Below are 18,659 nucleotides of genomic sequence, written 5' to 3' on the forward strand. Positions count from 1 at the left end.
AACAAAATTTTCAAGAAGCCTTATAATATTTTTATGAACGCAATCTATATGAATGCTAAAGCTGGACATACACATTAGGGCTTATGCACATGAGCATATAGTAGCAGTATTTTACAATCTGGAGGCGAAGTACTCTTACAATTTCTATTCCTTTCCCCCCCCCAGATTGTCCACATCTGAACGTAGCCTAAGACAACCTCATTGAGCTTTCTTCTAATTGTCAACCGCATAGGAACGAGAACGTCCATATTCAGCAGATCAGAGTATTCATTTGGATAACACATAACAAAACGCCCTAATTGAGAGCAGAAGACTACTCAAGCTCAGCCAGAATAATCACTTCACGTTTCAGTTTTACGATCTGCTGTTCCTTCCTTTTTCTGTAGTCACATCACTTTCGATTGCAGAAGATCTTGTGTTAATCACAAACATTCAGAGCCACAACAGCCAATTCAAGTAAAGACTCACTCATATAATGCAATGCTCCAAGCCACAGAGGCTCAGAGCCAAAAAGCTGCCACATGGCGTCGTGACTGTCCGCATTTGAGTGCGATAACGGATCTTATTAAACAGGTTTCTCGGGCTTACTACACTGCAGACCTGCTCATCAATATCAGACTGGTGCAGGCTCTTCACCTTTCACACCCACCAGACGTTTAAAGCTAAGGTGGTGGGCCAGATGTAAACCGTGAATGGAGCTGGAACAGTGTAATGGCGTTCTCAGGTCCTGTAGAGCACCTATTGAAGTGATGAAGTTAATAGGAGCAGGGCTGCCATACCAGGGAAAGGCCACTACCAGATCAGTTAGGAAGCACATTCATCTCTTAGAATCTTTTGAGTTACATCCGGCTGTTTAGCAGAAAGAATATTAAAGCAGCACTAAACAAAAAAAAAAAAAAAAAAAGTTGCAAGTCTGAAAAACTCTCTAGGAAACTTTTAAATGGGGCAATAATTGCTTTCCAACCAATCCAAGATTCAGTATCAAGGGTCATATTATATGCTGGCATAAAAGCCATTGTTTGTGGTCAACACAAACTATCTGTGCGTCACTAGACATGTAAACTATGACGGGGAAAAAACTCTACCGCCATAAATAAATTCAAGTAAACGAGCACAATTCAACTTGCTATATAGTTTTCAGCAATCACACATTACATACCTGCATCTCCATTATGTCTATTTTATCTGCTTATCCTTTCCACATACTTTGCGTTTAGGTTGTCTTTGTACTTTGCTGCCATGGCAGGAATCACGTGATGGCCAGAGCTCTGGTTCCCATATAAAAATAGGGACCTGTGGCTTTGTTCTCATATCGATAAGAATTTTTTGTTGTTCTTAAAGGGAACCTGTCACCCCCAAAATCGAAGGTGACTAAGCCCATCGTCATCAGGGGTTATCTACAGCATTCTGTAATGCTGTAGATAAGCCCCCGATGTATCCTGAAAGATGAGAAAAACAGGTTAGATTATACTCACCTGGGCGGGCGGTCTGATCCGATGGGGGTCGTGGTCCGGTCCGGAGCCTCCCATCTTCATCAGATGACGTCCTCTTCTTGTCTTCACGCTCTGGCGCAGGCGAACTTTGCGCTGTTGAGGGCAGAGCAAAGTACTGCAGTGCGCAGGGCCTCTCTGACCTTTCCCGGAGCCTGCGCACTGCAGTACTTTGCTCTGTACCCTCAACAGGGCAAAGTTCGCCTGCGCCAGAGCGTGAAGACAAGAAGAGGACGTCATCGTAAGAAGATGGGAGGCGCTGTGCCGCGACGCCCATCGGACCGGACCGCCCCTGGGTGAGTATAATCTAACCTCTTTTTCTCACCTTTCAGGATACATCGGGGGCTTATCTACAGCATTACAGAATGCTGTAGATAAGCCCCTGATGCAGGTGGGCTTAGCTCACCTTCAATTTTGGGGGTGACAGGTTCCCTTTAAGTTTTTTTTTTTTTTGGTTAACACATTTACATCCAAAGGTGGTTTTCACATTATTGACCAAGCCAGTTTTTACAATTCTAACCACGGTTACTTTATGAGGGAATAACTGCCTGCATTGCTGACAGAGGTGTTCACATTCAAACAGGGATTCAGACATCAGCCTAAGAGAGGGAAAAATGCTAAGAAACATTCCTGTGTTGACCTCAAGACGGTGGACTTTGTAAACCTTAAAATAAAGTGTCTAAGGAAAGTATTCGTGGAATTCTATTATCAGCAGCACATCCAGTGACACTTCACCCGGATATGTTCTTTCTCTAAGGCCGGGTTCACATTTGCGTTCAGGAGGGCTGCGGATGGCTGTGTACTTTCTCCGTGAAGCTCCGCCTACTTCTGTATGCATCCTGCGTACCTATCTTTAACATTGGGTATGCAGGGACATGCGTTGTATGCGGATGCCTTCGAATGCGGCTATTTGACGTGTTTGGCGACTGGCCGGAAACACTAAATTTTATATATTTATGTTCTTTTTAATTGCATTTTATTCCACTTTTTGTTTGGCGGGATGATAAAGCATTGTTTTTTGCCTTTTTCCAGTGTTCACCGAAGGGGTTAACTAGCGGGACAGTTTTATAGGTCGGTTAGTTCCATCCCTATGCTATACAAGTTGTCAGCGCTGCACTGACTCATGAGCATGATCAAGCAACTTTACTAGCTCTGGTGACATTGGGTCACCATGGCAACGATCGGGACCCCGCCAGGACATTGTGGGGTTTCCAAAGGGCAGAGGGAAAAAGGTCAATAAGTACCAGGCACCCTGAACATATGGATACGTCTAATGGAAAGAGGTTAAACAAGTATCAAGAGATCACTAGTTTTGGCCATTGATCGGATTTTCCACTGCTGTAAAAACAATATTCAGTAAAACTTACTTGACTTAACTGCAAGGTGCACACAATGGATCCTGTGGGGATTTCCAGCCAGAAATAACTAAATTCTCACCTGAACCTGGAAAGAACATGTATGTACTCACTGTACTGGAAACTCTAGAGCTACAGCACTAGTAAAAGGGAGACTGAAGTGTTTTTGCAGGGGATAGGTCTCCTAAACCCTGAGCAACTTTACCCTTTTGGCTTTGCAAAATAATATGTACACCTTTGAATAGATTTTTATTAATTTCTTACTTCTGTGTTAAGCAGGGATCAGATGGCCATAGTTCAAGATGCCACCGGCAAATCTCCTGAACTGAATTAAGGGCTCATTTACAGGAGAGGGCAGTTAAACAATTTTATTAACCAAAAAGATGACTACTAACACATAAAATAGTGTCTTATATGCCTGTAAGTGACAAATCTATACATCAATATCAAGTATTACAGGGAATCTGTCAGCAGGTTTTTGCAATTTAATTTGAATGTAGCATAACAGTGCAAGAAGCCCTGATTCCAGGGGTGTGCCAATTAGGCTGTGTGTTGTAGTTTCAATACAAGCAGTGTTTTATTAGCAGGAGATTAAAAAACATGTCACGGGAGAAACATTATTAAGATGATATGGGGCTAATCTGCAGGCTAATAGGGTTCTGAAGCCGCCCAGTGCCGGCACTTAACTTCCTCCCAGCAGCGGGGCTCTATTTCTCCCGACAGTGTTTGGACTTGAGTCATAGGAAAGGTGCCGACGCAGGTTCAGCAACCAACCATGTGCATAGAGAACGGCAGCAGTAATGGTGGCCCCAGCCCTAACTGACAGCAGGATCAGCATTGGTGTCGGCTGTCAGTCAGGGACGCGGTTACAGACGCTGCTCACTATACACAGAGCGGTGACTGAGGCCTTAACGCTACCAGGAGGAATAAAAAGTTAATTTCCTCTGGGCAGCGGGGTCAGAACACTTACCGTGCAGATTAATCCCATATCTCCAGGTTAATAGTGTTTTTGTCACAGGACAGGTTCCCTTTAGCACTACAGCTCATGTGCAGAGCAGTCCAGCTAAGCTGTGCAGCCCACTCCCACCACTGAGTAGCAACTCTTTCACACTGCACAGTGTACGCAGGAAGAGGTTACACAGAGCAGAAGACTTGGCTCTGCTACAAAACAGGGATTCTATGACAGCTACACCAAGTAGCTCAGTAAGCAATACATCCATGGAATTAGGTTTTCTTGCCCTATGTTATGATGCTCTCGGATTACATAGAAATACTGCTGACAGATTCCCTTTAAGTACAAGTCGTCAACCTTGGAGCGGAGAAAGGAGAGATGTATGCAGGTGTTCATTTACATAATCATTGTACTGTATATCAGAGGTGTCAAACTGCATTCCTCGAGGGCCGCCAACAGGTCATGTTTTCAGGATTTCCTTAGCATTCCACAAGGTGCTGGAATCATTCTGTGCAGGTGATTAAATTATCACTTGTGCAATACAAGGAAATCCTGAAAACATGACCTGTTGGCGGCCCTCGAGGAATGCAGTTTGACACCTCTGCTGTATATGACAAGTTATATACCACGCTGACAGTACATAAGCTAATCTACATAGATACTGCAAATATACTCTTTTTTGTCAAAGCTTAAGAATTATTTTTTTTATTTGAATTGTCGTAAAAAGTAACACACACTATCAAGATTTTGTTAGGGGAGATTAGTGTATAATTTGGCTGTTCACACCAGACGCATAGGTGAGCTTGTGAAGTCCACTCTGCTAAACACAACACAAAAAGGTGTCGATGACTTATAAAGCACTCAGTCACAGTTTCCATCAGGCCAGCGGGAAGAGAGAAGTCGGCAGTTTGCCAGAGGAACAATGGTTGCCCGCCCAAGATCAGATATGATGTCAACCTACATTTGTTAGAATGAACTTTTAAAAGATTGATATACATGGACAGGGAAGCAGAATGCATTTGGCCAAGAGTCATTTACTGGCTCAGTGATCAGGACTTAGCTGCAGGGGAATATAGAAAACACAATGGACACAGTATATTTTATTGGGAGATCAGGTTTTAATACGGTACATGATTTGTGATGCGGAATATATGATACTACATCAAGATGCATGATACAGGGAAGCTAATTACAGTGTACCAAGAGACACCTAACTGGCACACTCTTCATCAACACTCATCCCTTACAGCAACCCTCTAATATTGCATTGTTATATTAGTTGTTGGCATTGTGATTCCAATATTGTTACGCACCTGTCCTGGATCCGCGGTTTGCTTTCCTCACCCTGGTCAACTAAACTCTGCTGTGCTCCACATCGGACTTTGCAGATGGCCCAGCATGATCCCATGTGATTACCTGCCTGGGCCTATATCATGCTCACCAAGACACACCTGTGTCTTGGTATTAAGGTTTCAGTTTCTAAGACTGTCAGGGCACCGCTTCTGTCTGCCTGTAGCTTTCAGGAACCTTGCTACCCAACTGCGGTCTCCAGGAAGTCTCCTGTCTGCCTGTGACTTCCAGTAACCCTGTTTCTCATCTGTAGTCTCCAGGACTTCTCCTGCTTCCAGTACCTCTGCTGTGTGTACCCTGCGTGCTTCACTTATCTGCTGTACTGACGCCCGTGTGCCATCTAGACCTTGGAGAATCCACCTTACTAGGTGAGAATAGCAAATATGCTCTGAATCCAGCCTACGCCTCATATCTCATATGTGTAAAACCAGGACCATCTGTGTAAGTGGAGTTTTTTTGCCCACAATGATTTTCTCCTGAACACAAAGTCAAGCATCAGTGTGTTGTCTGAGAAATGTATCAAAATCAGACATGCCCAAAAATTGAGTGAAGAGCACCATAGACTAAGTAATGTTCTGTGAAAATTTTTTAAAAATTACAACTGCATACATCAAATACAGCTTGTACCTGAAATGACTGGTGTACTTACTGCGGGGGTGGGGCAGTCAGAATGGCTGTCAGATATTAAAATAAGCATTTTATGGGCACAGCTAAAAAGATAACTCATGGGGCCCAATGTATTCAATCCTTACCCACCCAGAGTGCAGGATGTACTGAGCACAGAGATCACAACAGAGGTAGAGAAGACACTGAAGGGCTGTCATCAGGTTAGATGGGTGGAGACAATGTATGAACTTTTAAAAAGGCCATTATGAAGTGGATTAGCCAAGTAAGTACACCAGCATCATCAGGGCTAAGATCTATTTAATGTACCGTATATAGGATGTATTGCAAAATCTCATCACAAATACACTTTAAAGAGACTTGTCAGCCGAGAACGACTGTTATACCTTAGTACAGGAGCTAGGTGCACTCTTACTGTGGCCAATCATTCAAGAGCAACTTACTAGATTTCCATTCCTCTTTTTCTTCTTTGATCGACAACTCTGGATTTATAGTCAGAGAAGGGTAGCGATAGATGGGAAGGTGCACTTAAAATGTTTGGCCACACCAAGGGTGCACTGAGCGCCTGTACTTCGTTTGTCAATCTGCGCTGACAGACTCTTTAAGACAGGAGAAATTTATGATGACAATCAGTGAAGGGAAACACACATTACTGAAATCCAGATTAGCCGTCCTTTGTTTAAAAATGTACATCAATTATGCTATTAAATTTAATAAAGTATACAACTCATGTAAGTTTATCTGTTAGACCTGATGAGCCTGGTGCAACTACCGTACTTTTTAAATCCTTGTCAAAATAGCTATATGATCCAACTGGTACAGTTCTTCTAGAGCTGCCTAAAACTTTCAAAAAGGATTATAGAACCATTTGTGTATAATTTATTTGTTTTACAAAGCAAGTACAAGTCCAATAAATGTTTACTGCAGTGTAGATTGTGAAATCTCCAGAGCTAATGTTGCTGGCTCTTTCTGTGCTTTGTTCACACACGGTAGAATTGTTGCAAAAGTTTCTGCACCTCTCCCATTCACCTGAAGCTACAAAAGCAATCTGCGAGTTGCATGTAATAGTTTGCACATAGGGTATTTTCCTCATTCACAGCATTGTGGTCCCAAAAATTAAATTAATGTCTCAAAATCAGAACAGGTTCAATTCATGCAGTATAAGTGAAATCTATAGCAATGATATGAGATTATATACACATACACACTGAGACAGTGACCGGCATTTTTGTGAATGGCCGGTATGTGTCGCGGAGGTACTCTGCGCTGTAAGCCTGGAATGTTGCTCTGGGACCTGTAGTTCCATGAGCCTTGCTTAGTTTATGTGGGCTGGGCTGGGCTTGCAAGTTAGCTGGAGAGCTGGGCGGGTCTGGCTAACCACCTACTTCCCATCAATGGGTGTGTCTCATGGAGAATAATGAGACTGTTATTTGGTCACATGCTCGGTGTTGGAAGGTCCTGGAAGAGGACAGGTTTCCTTGATAGCACATGGAGGAGGACATGTGCCTGCAGAGTCCGTGACAGCTATGTAAGTTGGGGAAACTACCGTCCTTCTGAGGGTCTGGAACTGACGGGTTGGAGCTTGTCGAGCAAGTCAGAGTATAGGTCAGTGATGCCAGTAAGGCAGTTTCCCTAGAAGCCAGGACTGACAAGAAGTCAGCACGTGGAGCGGAGCTCCTGGAAGGTTCCGTAGATGTAATGAAATGGACTTTATGCTGTGTAAATTAACCCGAACAGACTGTTTAAGTGGAAAAATATACACACACAATAACTAACCACTATATTATTGGTTGCTAATGTACACATTGTGCACTTTCCTAAAGGTCAATGCTGTTGCCTATATGTGACAAGTGAACCTTAGGACATGGAGACACCATTTTTCAGAGTCTTATAAACTTAAAGCGCTCGGGACATTCAAGGCAGCATTTTTTGTGTTTTTATTTTGTAATATTTAAAAGGATATCACCACCTTTGAGCTGGAAGAAAAATATTTTGAAATGTTAGGGCTTACCTTCTACTTAATAACATTTCACTTTAAAGGGCACCTGTCAGCGGTATTGCACATCCCAAACCATTTATATGCTATTATAGCGCTTTCAAAGACAAGTCCAGCAATATCAGTCTGCTCCTCTGTAGGCTGTAGATATAAAACCTGTGTCACTCCAGCTCTATTTTGCGCTCAGTGCTGACTCCTCCTGCTTGCTGACAGCCTCTATGCTGTGTGACTTGAGGCAAAAAAAGCCAGCGCCGAGTGGGGAAAAAAGCTGGAGTGACAGAGGCTTCAGACAGACAATAATTCTCCAGCCTAATTTGGGTGACGACTATGTAAAGGCTTTGCTGGATTGGTCTTAGAAATTGCTACATGCACATACAAATAGTTTTTGGTTGTTGTTTTGTTTTTTGTTTTTGGGGGGGGGGGGGGGGAGAAATCATGTTAACGGAATCCCTGTAAAATCCCCTATACACATTAGACCAAAGTTGTACCTAATCGTTCGTGATTCGGTTATCTAGAAGGGAAATTAACGTTCTCAGTTGTCCGAAAGATTGATTAGATATGTCTGATTTTTGGATGACTATCACCCACAGCATAATGTGTATGTGCTGATCGTTCGGAAAACAAGCGATCTGTTTATTCCAACACAGCCTGTGGGTGTATCCAGTTAAGATTATGGAATATTTTCCTTCAGTGTATAGCTCATTGTAGCTAGTGTGGCAGTGCACAAGGCTGATTTTCCATACAAATCGATGGTCTGCATGGGGGGGGAAGAGCATGAACTACTCTGATCCATTTTATGGAATGATGCACGGAATGTATAAGCAGCTCCAGCAAGGCAGACATACAAAAAGCTGAACCAGTTTTCACTATGGCTTTCTGAACGCAAAAGCTTTCACAGATCTGCATTGTGTGTGTGTATATATATATATACATACATATATATATATATATATATATATATATATATATATATATATATATATATATATATATATATATACACTAGATTGTGGCCCGATTCTAATGCATCGGGTATTCTAGAATATGCACGTCCCCGTAGTATATGGACAATGATGATTCCAGAATTCGCGGCAGACTGTGCCCGTCGCTGATTGGTCAAGGCAACCTTTATGACATCATCGTCGCCATGGCAACCATTATGACATCTACGTCGATACTGTGCCCGTCGCTGATTGGTCGAGGCCTGGCGGCCTGTCTGTCTGTCCTGGAAATCCCGCGTCTCTGATTGGTCGAGGCCGCCATCGTCATCGTCGCCATGCTGTGCCCGTCTCTGATTGGTCGAGGCCTGGCGGCCTCGACCAATCAGACGCGGGATTTCCAGGACAGACAGACAGAAAGACAGACAGACAGACAGAAAGACAGACAGACAGACAGACAGACGGAAAAACCCTTAGACAATTATATATATAGATATACATATACATACACAATAACATTACATTCCTTCTATTACAGTTAACTTGTTATTACTAATTATTGGCCAATTATAAGAGGGTGGGAAAAAAACTGAGTCAGAACCTTGGCTTTGTAATTTAGGTTTAGAAATTAGATTAACTTTGCATTTAGGAGATTAAAAAAAAAAAAAATGAAAAATCTGTGATATTTATTCACAGTTTTAAAAAACACTTTCTGGTGTGTTTTTTATGTCCTATAGAGACACCTGGGGAAAAACGAGGGAAAAAAAGCCACAAATGCAAATATGTAAAGAATTTAATAATTTGCTAGAAACTGTTCAAACAATAAAAATGCAAATCGCTGCATGAAGCCAACCTTATACAGAAAACGCTTCACAAAGCAACACAAGTCATTGTAAGGGCTCGCTCACAAGAGTATACACCGGACAACTCCTATCCAAGGTTATATCCGATAGCACTGGAAAAAAAGAAAAAAAAAATCATAATTAAGTCTCCTAGCTGAAACACGTTGGTTTGCCTTCCATGGATTTCTTCTGGTGTCCAGTACATTCATGTTTTAACTTGATATAATAAAAGCAAGTTTTATATATCTTTTTCTACATTGGTCTTCATCACTGGAGATTTTTTTTCGCTTTTCCTGAACTTGGTGGTCACGCCCGACCGAGACTGGGACGGCTCCGACAAGGTGCATTCGGACGTGGTGGACTGACTTTCCATTTTTCCCCCTCTTTTGCTTTGCCTCATTAGAGAGCACTCAGCCCAATGTTATTCTATGGGGCAGTGCACATCGGATCACACTCACCCACTGAAGTACATGGAAACCATCGAACTGCACTCAGATGACATCTGAGTACAGTTAGATTTCCACAAACACACATTGGAGAAATCCTGTTCATCTTCACTTCACTTATGCTAAGATTCTCTCATCAGATCAGAGTGATCGGAGTGCCATTTACATAATGGATCTTATTGTTTTGCATGAGAGAATCTACGATTATGTGACCCTGGCATTACACTAGCTAAAATATACAGGCTCATTGCAATATATAACGCGATAGAGATATATATAAAATGTTATTTTTCCAACTCAACTACTGGCTTTTGCCTGATAGTATGCACTACAAACACATGTAGAAAAATAACATAAGGAAATCTGTCAGTAGGATTTCACACCCCAAACAATTTATTTGTGCATGTACTGTAGCTCTTTTAAAGAAAAGTCCAATGCTACCTTTCCATGGCCAGTCTGTTCTTCTATTACCGAGAAATCGGCATTTGAATTGATATGCAAATAGCCATGTTAGATCTGAAGCCTCTGTCATACCAGCTCTAGTACCCACCTCTATGTAGTGAGACTTCAGGCAAAGGAGTCTTCAATCAAACAGTAAAAGGCACTGCTAGGAGGGGAATAGAGCTGGAGTGACTGGCTGCAGATCTAAAAAAGGCGCAGATTTTGACCTGCGTTTTCTGCCAAGAAATGTAGAATCTGCACAGAAAATTCCAGTCAATGCAAAAAAAAAAAAAAAAAATGCTTTGCTAATGGTGCAGAAAAATATGCACTGAAAACGCAGCAGATTCAGGCTATGTGCACACACTGTGGATTTTGCTACAAATCCGCAGTGTTTCCGCAGCTGCGGGTCCGCAGCAGTTTTCCATGCGTTTACAGTACAATGTAAACTTATGGGAAACGCAATCCGCAGTGCACATGCTGCTTAAAAAAACGCGCGGAAACGCAGCGGTTTACATTCCGCAGCATGTCAATTCTTTGTGCGGATTCCGCAGCGGTTTTACACCTGCTCCATAATAGAAAACCACAGGTGTAAAACCGCAGTGGAATCCGCACAAAAACCGCGGTAAATCCGCCGGAAAAATGCAGTGCTTTTGCCCTGCGGATTTATCAAATCCGCTGTGGAAAAATCCGCAGTGGACCATTCTACGTTTGCACATACCCTCAAAAAAGGAGCATGTCAATTCTTTTTGCAGATCTGCTGTTTCTGCACCCATTCCATAATAGAAATCTGCAGGGGGGAAAAAAAGGAAGAAATCTGCACAAAAATCTGCGATGTGTGCACATACCAAAAAAAATAGAATTATTCTTACCGTTAATTCGGTTTCTAGGAACCTTCCACGACGGCATATGGAGGTTGCCTCTTTGCCCTAATGGGGAACAGGAAATGGAGAGGTTAAAAGGCCCTCCCACCTCCCTCTCACCAGTGACTTATAACTGAAAACCATAGCACCGGTTTACCTTGAATCCCAGATTTAAATCCAGGAGTATAGGGAGGGAACTAGCGCCGTCGTGGTAGGTTCCTAGAAACCGAATTAACGGTAAGAATAATTCTATTTTCTCTAGTCACCTTCCACGACGGCATACGGAGGAATACCAACTGATTGGCGCTAGGGAGGGACAACGGCCTGGAGTACTTTCCGGCCGAAGGCTAAATCCTTGTTGGGCATTACATCCAATCTGTAATGCCTGGAGAAAGTATGCAATGAAGACCATGTGGCTGCCCTGCAGATTTGCTCCGCTGATGCACCTGCTCTTTCTGCCCAGGAGACTGAGGTTGATCTAGTCGAATGAGCCTTGATTCCCACTGGAGGAGTTTTGTCTTGAGCAAGGTATGCTTCTGCTATTGCTTTCTTTATCCAGTTGGCAATAGTACTTTTGGCTACCTTTTTTCCCTTATTTTGTCCTGATGGATGGATAAATAGATTGTGGTCAATTCTGTAAGAACTGGTTTGTTCTAAGTAAAACAATACAGTGCGCCTGACGTCCAGCATATGGAATCTCTCTTCTTTGGAATTTGCAGGATTTTGGCAAAAAGAAGGTAGAATAATTTCCTGGGAGCGGTGGAAGTCCGATACGACCTTTGGAAGAAAGAAAGGGTCTAGGCGCAGTACTATAGAGTCATCTCGAATGGTTAGGTATGGTTCTCTTATTGAGAGAGCTTGTAATTCTCCCACCCTCCTTGCTGATGTAATAGCCACTAGAAAAATTGTTTTGTAGATTAAGTTTTTCTGGGAGCAGGAGGATAATGGTTCGAAGGGGGGACCTGTGAGCCCCTGTAATACTAGGTTGAGATCCCACAGTGGTACTGTTATTTGCTTCTTAGGGTTCATTCTGGAAGCTGATATCATGAATCTCTTGATCCAGCGATGATTTGCCAGATCCTGATCAAATATTGAACTGAGGGCGGACACCTGGACTTTTAAGGTGCTAGGCCTGAGGCCTATTTCTAAGCCCTTTTGCAAAAAGTCTAGAATTTTTGAAATATTCGGGTTGAAGGGATCCGGCACCTCAGGAAGACAGAAGGATGAGAATTTCTTCCAGATTTTATTATATATTGCAATGGTTACAGGTTTCCTAGATTTTTGAAGTGTGGAAACCACTGCTTCTGATAGTCCTCTGGCTCTTAATATTTGGGCTTCAGTAGCCATGCCGCCAGATTCCACTTGTGGGCATCTAGGAGATGGATTGGTCCTTGAGAAAGAAGGTCTTCTTCTATCGGAAAGTGGAGCGGCCCATCCACCTGAAGGTCCACTATCAGGTTGTACCAACTCCTCTTGGGCCACAGTGGAGCTACCAATATGGTAGGCGTTTGTTCTTCTCGCACTTTCTGTAAGACTTTCGCCAGTATTGGGATTGGTGGAAATGCATAAGCCAGCCGGAAATTCCACTTCTGGACCAGTGCATCCACTCCTTTGGAGCCGTCCCTGGGGTTCAGAGAGAAGAATGCTTCGACTTTCGCATTTCGGCTGGATGCAAAGAGGTCGATTTCTGGGAGACCCCATTTGTTCACCAGCATCTCGAAGCTTCGGTTGCTCAGGCACCATTCCCCCGGATGTATGTCTTGGCGACTTAGATAGTCTGCCTGAATGTTGGACGAGCCTTTCAGGTGAACCGCTGTCAGAGATAAGAGATGTCTTTCTGCCCAGGAGCATATCCGGGCAGATATATTCTTCAGGGAATTGTTTTTTGAACTGCCCTGATGTCTGATGTGGGCCACCGTGGTCACATTGTCCGAATATATCCGAACGTGATGTCCCTTGATCAGATGACCTCCTACTAGTAGGGCTTCTTCTACAGCTTTTAGCTCTCTGTAGTTGGAAGATTTCTTGCTTGTTGACTGGTCCCAGAGACCTTGGAAAGGGGTGTGATTTATCATGGCCCCCCAGCCTCTCTGGCTGGCGTCCGTTGTTACTGTGGTCAGTGGGACTTGCGTCCAGCTGACCCCTTTTTGTAAATTTTTTTGGGGACATCCACCATGCCAGGGAGGCCTTGACACGACCTGGTGTGTACAACCTCTTGTTTAAAGAACTGGGATGACCGTCCCAATTCTGCAAGATATGTGCCTGAAGAATTCTGGAATGGGCCTGGGCCCATGGTACCGATTGAATGCAGGCTGTCATCGAGCCTACAAGAGACATGCCTTCTCTGATTGTAGGGGATCTGGTGTCCCTGAACGTTTTGACCTTTGATAAAAGGGTTTGACGGTGTTCCACTGGGAGGAAGGACATTTGTCTTGCCGAGTCCAGGAGAACTCCCAGGAATTTCCTGCATTTGGAGGGTCGTAGGTGAGATTTTTCCAGATTCGGCACCCATCCAAGAGATGTCAGTATTTCGAGAGTCTTGGATACATGAGACTCCAGGGCCTGTTTGGTTGGAGCTATTATCAGAAGGTCGTCTAGGTACGGCACTATACAGACGCCTTGCTTCCGGATAAAGGAGACTACCTCCCCCATTATTTTGGAAAATACCCTTGGAGCCGAGGAAATTCCGAACGGGAGGACGTTGAATTGATAGTGCTCTATCAGACGCCCTCTCTGCACAGCAAATTTGAGGTATTGGCGATGTCTTTGGTGAATGGGGATGTGAAAGTAGGCATCTTTCAGATCGAGAGTGGCCATGAAGGAGTGTGGACCTATCAAGGGGATGGCATTCTTCACTGATTCCATCTTGAATCTTCGGTACTTTATATGCCGATTGAGATTCTTTAGATTTATAATGACACGGGACTCGCCCGATGGCTTGGGAACCAGGAATAAGCGAGAGTAGTGGCCGCGATCCCTCTCCGATTCTGGTATCTGGGATATCGCACCTGACATCTTTAAGGCTCTGAGACCGTACGTCAATTTTGACTGATCTTTTAGGGAGGGTAGGGAGGTGACTTTTAGACCCCGTGGGGGGGAGGAAATGAATTCTATTAGGAGACCCTCTTTGATGACATTGAGGATCCAGGGGCAAGAGGTGATGTTTTGCCACTGGGAGTAAAATTTTGAAAGTCTCCCCCCCACTGGATCGAAGTCACCGTTTCTCCTGTTGAGACTGCTGCTGCTGTTGTTGAGGGATGAGGATGTTTCTCCCCCCTCCCTTCGGGTAACTCCACCTCCCGGACTTGCCTTTCCCTCTCTGAGAGGTTTGGGCCTGAAAGGGACGAAAAAACTTCTTTTTGGGAGTTTTTTGTTCTGGGAGGGCTTTCTTTTTATCGGTTGCTTTCTCCAAGATGTCATCAAGAGAAGGCCCGAAGACGTAGTTACCTTTAAATGGTATGGCGCATAACTTGGCTTTGGAGGTGATATCACCCGACCACATTTTTAACCACAGCGCCCTTCTGGCCGAGTTAGTCTGTACTAACGACCTTGCAGCAATTCTGATAGTTTCCATCGAAGAATCTGCTAGGAAACCCGTGGCTCTAAGGAGACTAGGAAGGGAGTCTAATAATTCAGCTCTTGAAGTGCCCTGGGATATGTGAGACTCCAGTTCACCTATCCAGCGGAATAGAGCTCTAGCCACGCACGTTGATGCGATATTAGCTTTGAGGGCTACCGAGGAGGTCTCCCATGATTTCTTTAATAGACTCTCTATCTTCCTGTCCATCGGATCCTTTAATTGTGACGAGTCTTCAAATGGAAGAGCCGTTCTTTTAGCCACTCTTGCCACCTGAGAGTCAACTTTAGGGACCTCCCATTTGGTCATTTCGCCTTCTAAGGGGAATCTACGCTTCATCTCGGATGGAGTACTGAGGCGTTTTTCAGGTAATTCCCACTCTTGGTCAATCATATCAGAAATATTCTGGTGGATTGGAAACCCCACCCGTTTACCCTTAGTTATGCCACCAAACATCTGGTCCTGTATGGACTGGGGTTCTGGCTCCTCCTCCAGCCCCATAGTACTGCGTACTGCGGCTACTAAGTCCTCAATCCAGTCAGAAGAAAAGAGATATTTTCTGGCCTCAGATGAAATAGAGGATGCAGATTCCTCCTGACGACCTGAGGATGAGGCATAAGAGAGGTCTGACTCAGATTCAGAATCCTCTTCCTGGATCTTCCTTTTTTTGGCTGGAGAGGGTGGCGGAGGGGGTGGCGGAGGGGTTGGAGGGGTAAAGGCTGCTAGGGAGGATTGCACCTCTTGCTTGACCAGGGACCGGATTTCCTCTAGCAAAGAAGGTTGCTCTGCCCTGACAACTTTGTCAGTACAGGTCCTGCAGAGTTTTTTCTCCCATGAAGGTGGCAGCTTAATATTACAGATGGCACACTTCTTTTTAACAGTAGTTTTGGGGGTAGACCTTTCTCCCTGCAATGAGAGGGGAGAGAGAGAGTGACCAAGGATACCCCAAAATTACTATCTAAGGACCCGTCTCTGCGGCACTTACTGTGGCAGGGGCAGCGCTGGGCTCTGCAAGCGCAGGGCAGGTACCGCTCTCCATGACAGGAACAGTCTTACCTGCGACGTTTTCTGGCAGGTTTTATACACAGCGGTATGCACCTGCCCCCAGCGATGTCCTCTTCCCCTCCATGGTCCAGCGTGGAGGACGCCGTCCTGCACGAGACACCGCCGGCGGAAGTGCCTCCAGGGAGCGCAGAAAGGACCGGAAGTGACGCGCGCGATCACTTCCGGGTTGCCAGCAGCGTGTTGGAGGGGAAGGAGACCGGAGAGCTCCAGGAGGACTCCGGTCAGGAACACTAGCCTGCTTTGCCCTCACGGGGGCGCGGGAAGGCTAGGCACAGGTCCCGAGGACACCGCAGCGCGGCGCGACGGGAGCAGCATAGGAGGGGAGGTAAGATACGACCCCATGCTGCCCGGTTACACACAAGCCGACGCTTGTTAGATGCAGCAGTCACCGGCCACCACTGCATACGAGAGTAAACCTCTCCTGTCCCATGGGGAACAGGAAAGACACTGGTGAGAGGGAGGTGGGAGGGCCTTTTAACCTCTCCATTTCCTGTTCCCCATTAGGGCAAAGAGGCAACCTCCATATGCCGTCGTGGAAGGTGACTAGAGAAAGGCGCAGATTCTGACCTGCATTTTCTGCAAAGGAATGCAGAATCTGCACAGAAAAATCCACAGTCAAATCTGCAACGTGTGCATATAGCCTTAAAATGGTATGTGCAGACATCGCAGATTTTTGTGCGGATTTCTTCCTTTTTTTCCCCCTGCATATTTCTATTATGGAATGGGTGCAGAAACGCAGCAGATCTGCAAAAAGAATTGACATGCTCCTTTTTTGAATCTGCTGCGTTTTCCGTGCAGATTTTTCTACACCATTAGCACAGCATTTTTTTGCCATTGATTTACATTGTACTGCAAGTCGCTTGCGGATCTGCAGCTTTTCTGCGCGGGGAAAAAAAAGCTGCAGATCTGCAGGAAATCTGCAACATGTGCACATAGCCTAATACAGAAATTTGCATACGAGTTCAACACAGATTTCCCAGTAAACAGAGGTATTTCTAGACTTGTTTTTGAAAGAGCTACATGCAAATAGTTTAGGGGGTGAAATCCTGCTGACAGATTCCCTTTAAACCAAAGGTTTAATCAAAAGTCTTAAATCTAGCTTATAGCCTTGCAAGCAAAAAGACTGCTACAGACTGCATAGAGACAGAAACACTGATCATTCCATGCTATGAAAGAGTCAAATGTTGTAATGCACATGCAGAGTAATGAGCGCTTCTCCGATGTTGGCATAACAGTAGTGCAAATAAACAGAAGTCATTTCAGTGCAAACGTATTCATCTTGGCACAGATCCTTCCCACCACACATCACTAAGCTTTAATCAAGGAAGCAAAAACTAAAAACATTCGCAAGAACGGGGCATTCAAATGGTTCTACTGAGATTCTCATAGAGGCTGGTTACTTCACATTTAACTATCGCTAGGCATACAGCGATCCTATTGTTGAGATCACTCAAAATAAGGCCATTTCCAACGGGGACACAAAACTTCACTTGTCTTGGCGATGTCATGGCCCGCGCAGGGCTCTGAGCAAGCTCTGTGACCATGCTTGGTTGTCACCAGACAGATGCTTCATACACCACAAGACAATCACTATGTGGAACGAGGAGACGTTTTGTGATAATTTACTGCGATGCAAAACAACAACAACAACACCACCACCACAACACACAGGACCATTAGTGGGATGAGTGCAGCGTAAAGGAACACCATTCTACCTTGGTTCTATTGCAAAGATATGGCTCACCACCAACTCTCCCCCAGCCCTGAAAGAGAGGGATATTTAGAGGATAGGTTATGGGTAAGGGTGCAGATCACATCACTTTATATATGCACATAATGCAAGCACAACACAGAAATACAGCAGATCACAGAAACCTAAGAAAGTGCAATATACGAGTGCAACAAAGTATACATATTATCCAGGGCCTGGGCTGCACAACACTGACATGGAGGCCATAGGTGGACTCCTTATTTTCGTAGGAGTACTCTCAACCTGAAAGCGGCGCCACACAATGTAGGTACGGTTTCTGCATTGCCCACAATAGCACAGTCAAAGAAGTTCTGCAGTCAGGTAATCTGAGACAGTTTTATTATTCGTAAAACAAACATAAAAGGTGTATTCCATGGCAGGTGAATGTTATTGTTTTCTTTTAGGTTTTTATGCTTTACAATTACAGCACACTATATCGCTAAAATAAACACTGTGGCAGGCAAGATGGCCACATATCTAGACCCTGGTTACCAAGCTCCTGAGACTGGTCTAGCTGTATCTTAGAAGGGTTCCCCCCGCCTGAGAACCCGCTAGTCATCAGCTGTCCTCTCTCTAGCCACCTTACATTTCTCCCATAATAATCATGGAAAAATGGGGCATTGCATGACTGCCAATCAGGAAAAAATAAAATAACCATGCAAAACGTGGTCATGCTGGTATCTGTAGTGTGGAAGCAATGCTTTGCAGGAAAGCCCAAATTGGAAAACTGTATTTATCATTGAATCAGTCTGAGAGACCACATGAGGCTGTTGTACTTAGGATGATACAGCCAATCTGATATGGATTTTACCCTGACATTAAGATGAGTGTTTACGAGTAGCATATTCTTTTCAATATCAGCCAGGAATACATTCTAGGAGTGTGTTCACTTTTTCTCCAAAAGAAGTCAGAAAAAAAAAAAATACACACCTCATTGTGAACACATCCTAATAAGCATTTTCAAAGTAAATAA

The 18,659-nt window shown here is 44.3% G+C and overlaps 1 protein-coding gene across 2 annotated transcripts in view; it reads right to left on the minus strand.

The window, feature by feature from the left end:
* The window catches only part of USP6NL (USP6 N-terminal like), a 239,042-nt gene that overhangs the window by 213,725 nt on the left and 6,658 nt on the right, over positions 1-18,659 (minus strand). Inside the window, exon 2 of one of the 2 annotated variants that reach the window (XM_077264569.1) lies at positions 17,652-17,699. The exons of the other annotated variant lie outside the window; for it this stretch is intronic. The gene's annotated coding sequence lies outside the window, so the exon portion shown is untranslated. The remainder of the gene's footprint in view (positions 1-17,651; positions 17,700-18,659) is intronic. 2 annotated transcript variants of the gene reach the window in all.

The sequence above is a fragment of the Ranitomeya variabilis genome, chromosome 5 (genome assembly GCF_051348905.1).
Source record: "Ranitomeya variabilis isolate aRanVar5 chromosome 5, aRanVar5.hap1, whole genome shotgun sequence".
In the NCBI taxonomy this organism is placed as follows: domain Eukaryota; kingdom Metazoa; phylum Chordata; class Amphibia; order Anura; family Dendrobatidae; genus Ranitomeya; species Ranitomeya variabilis.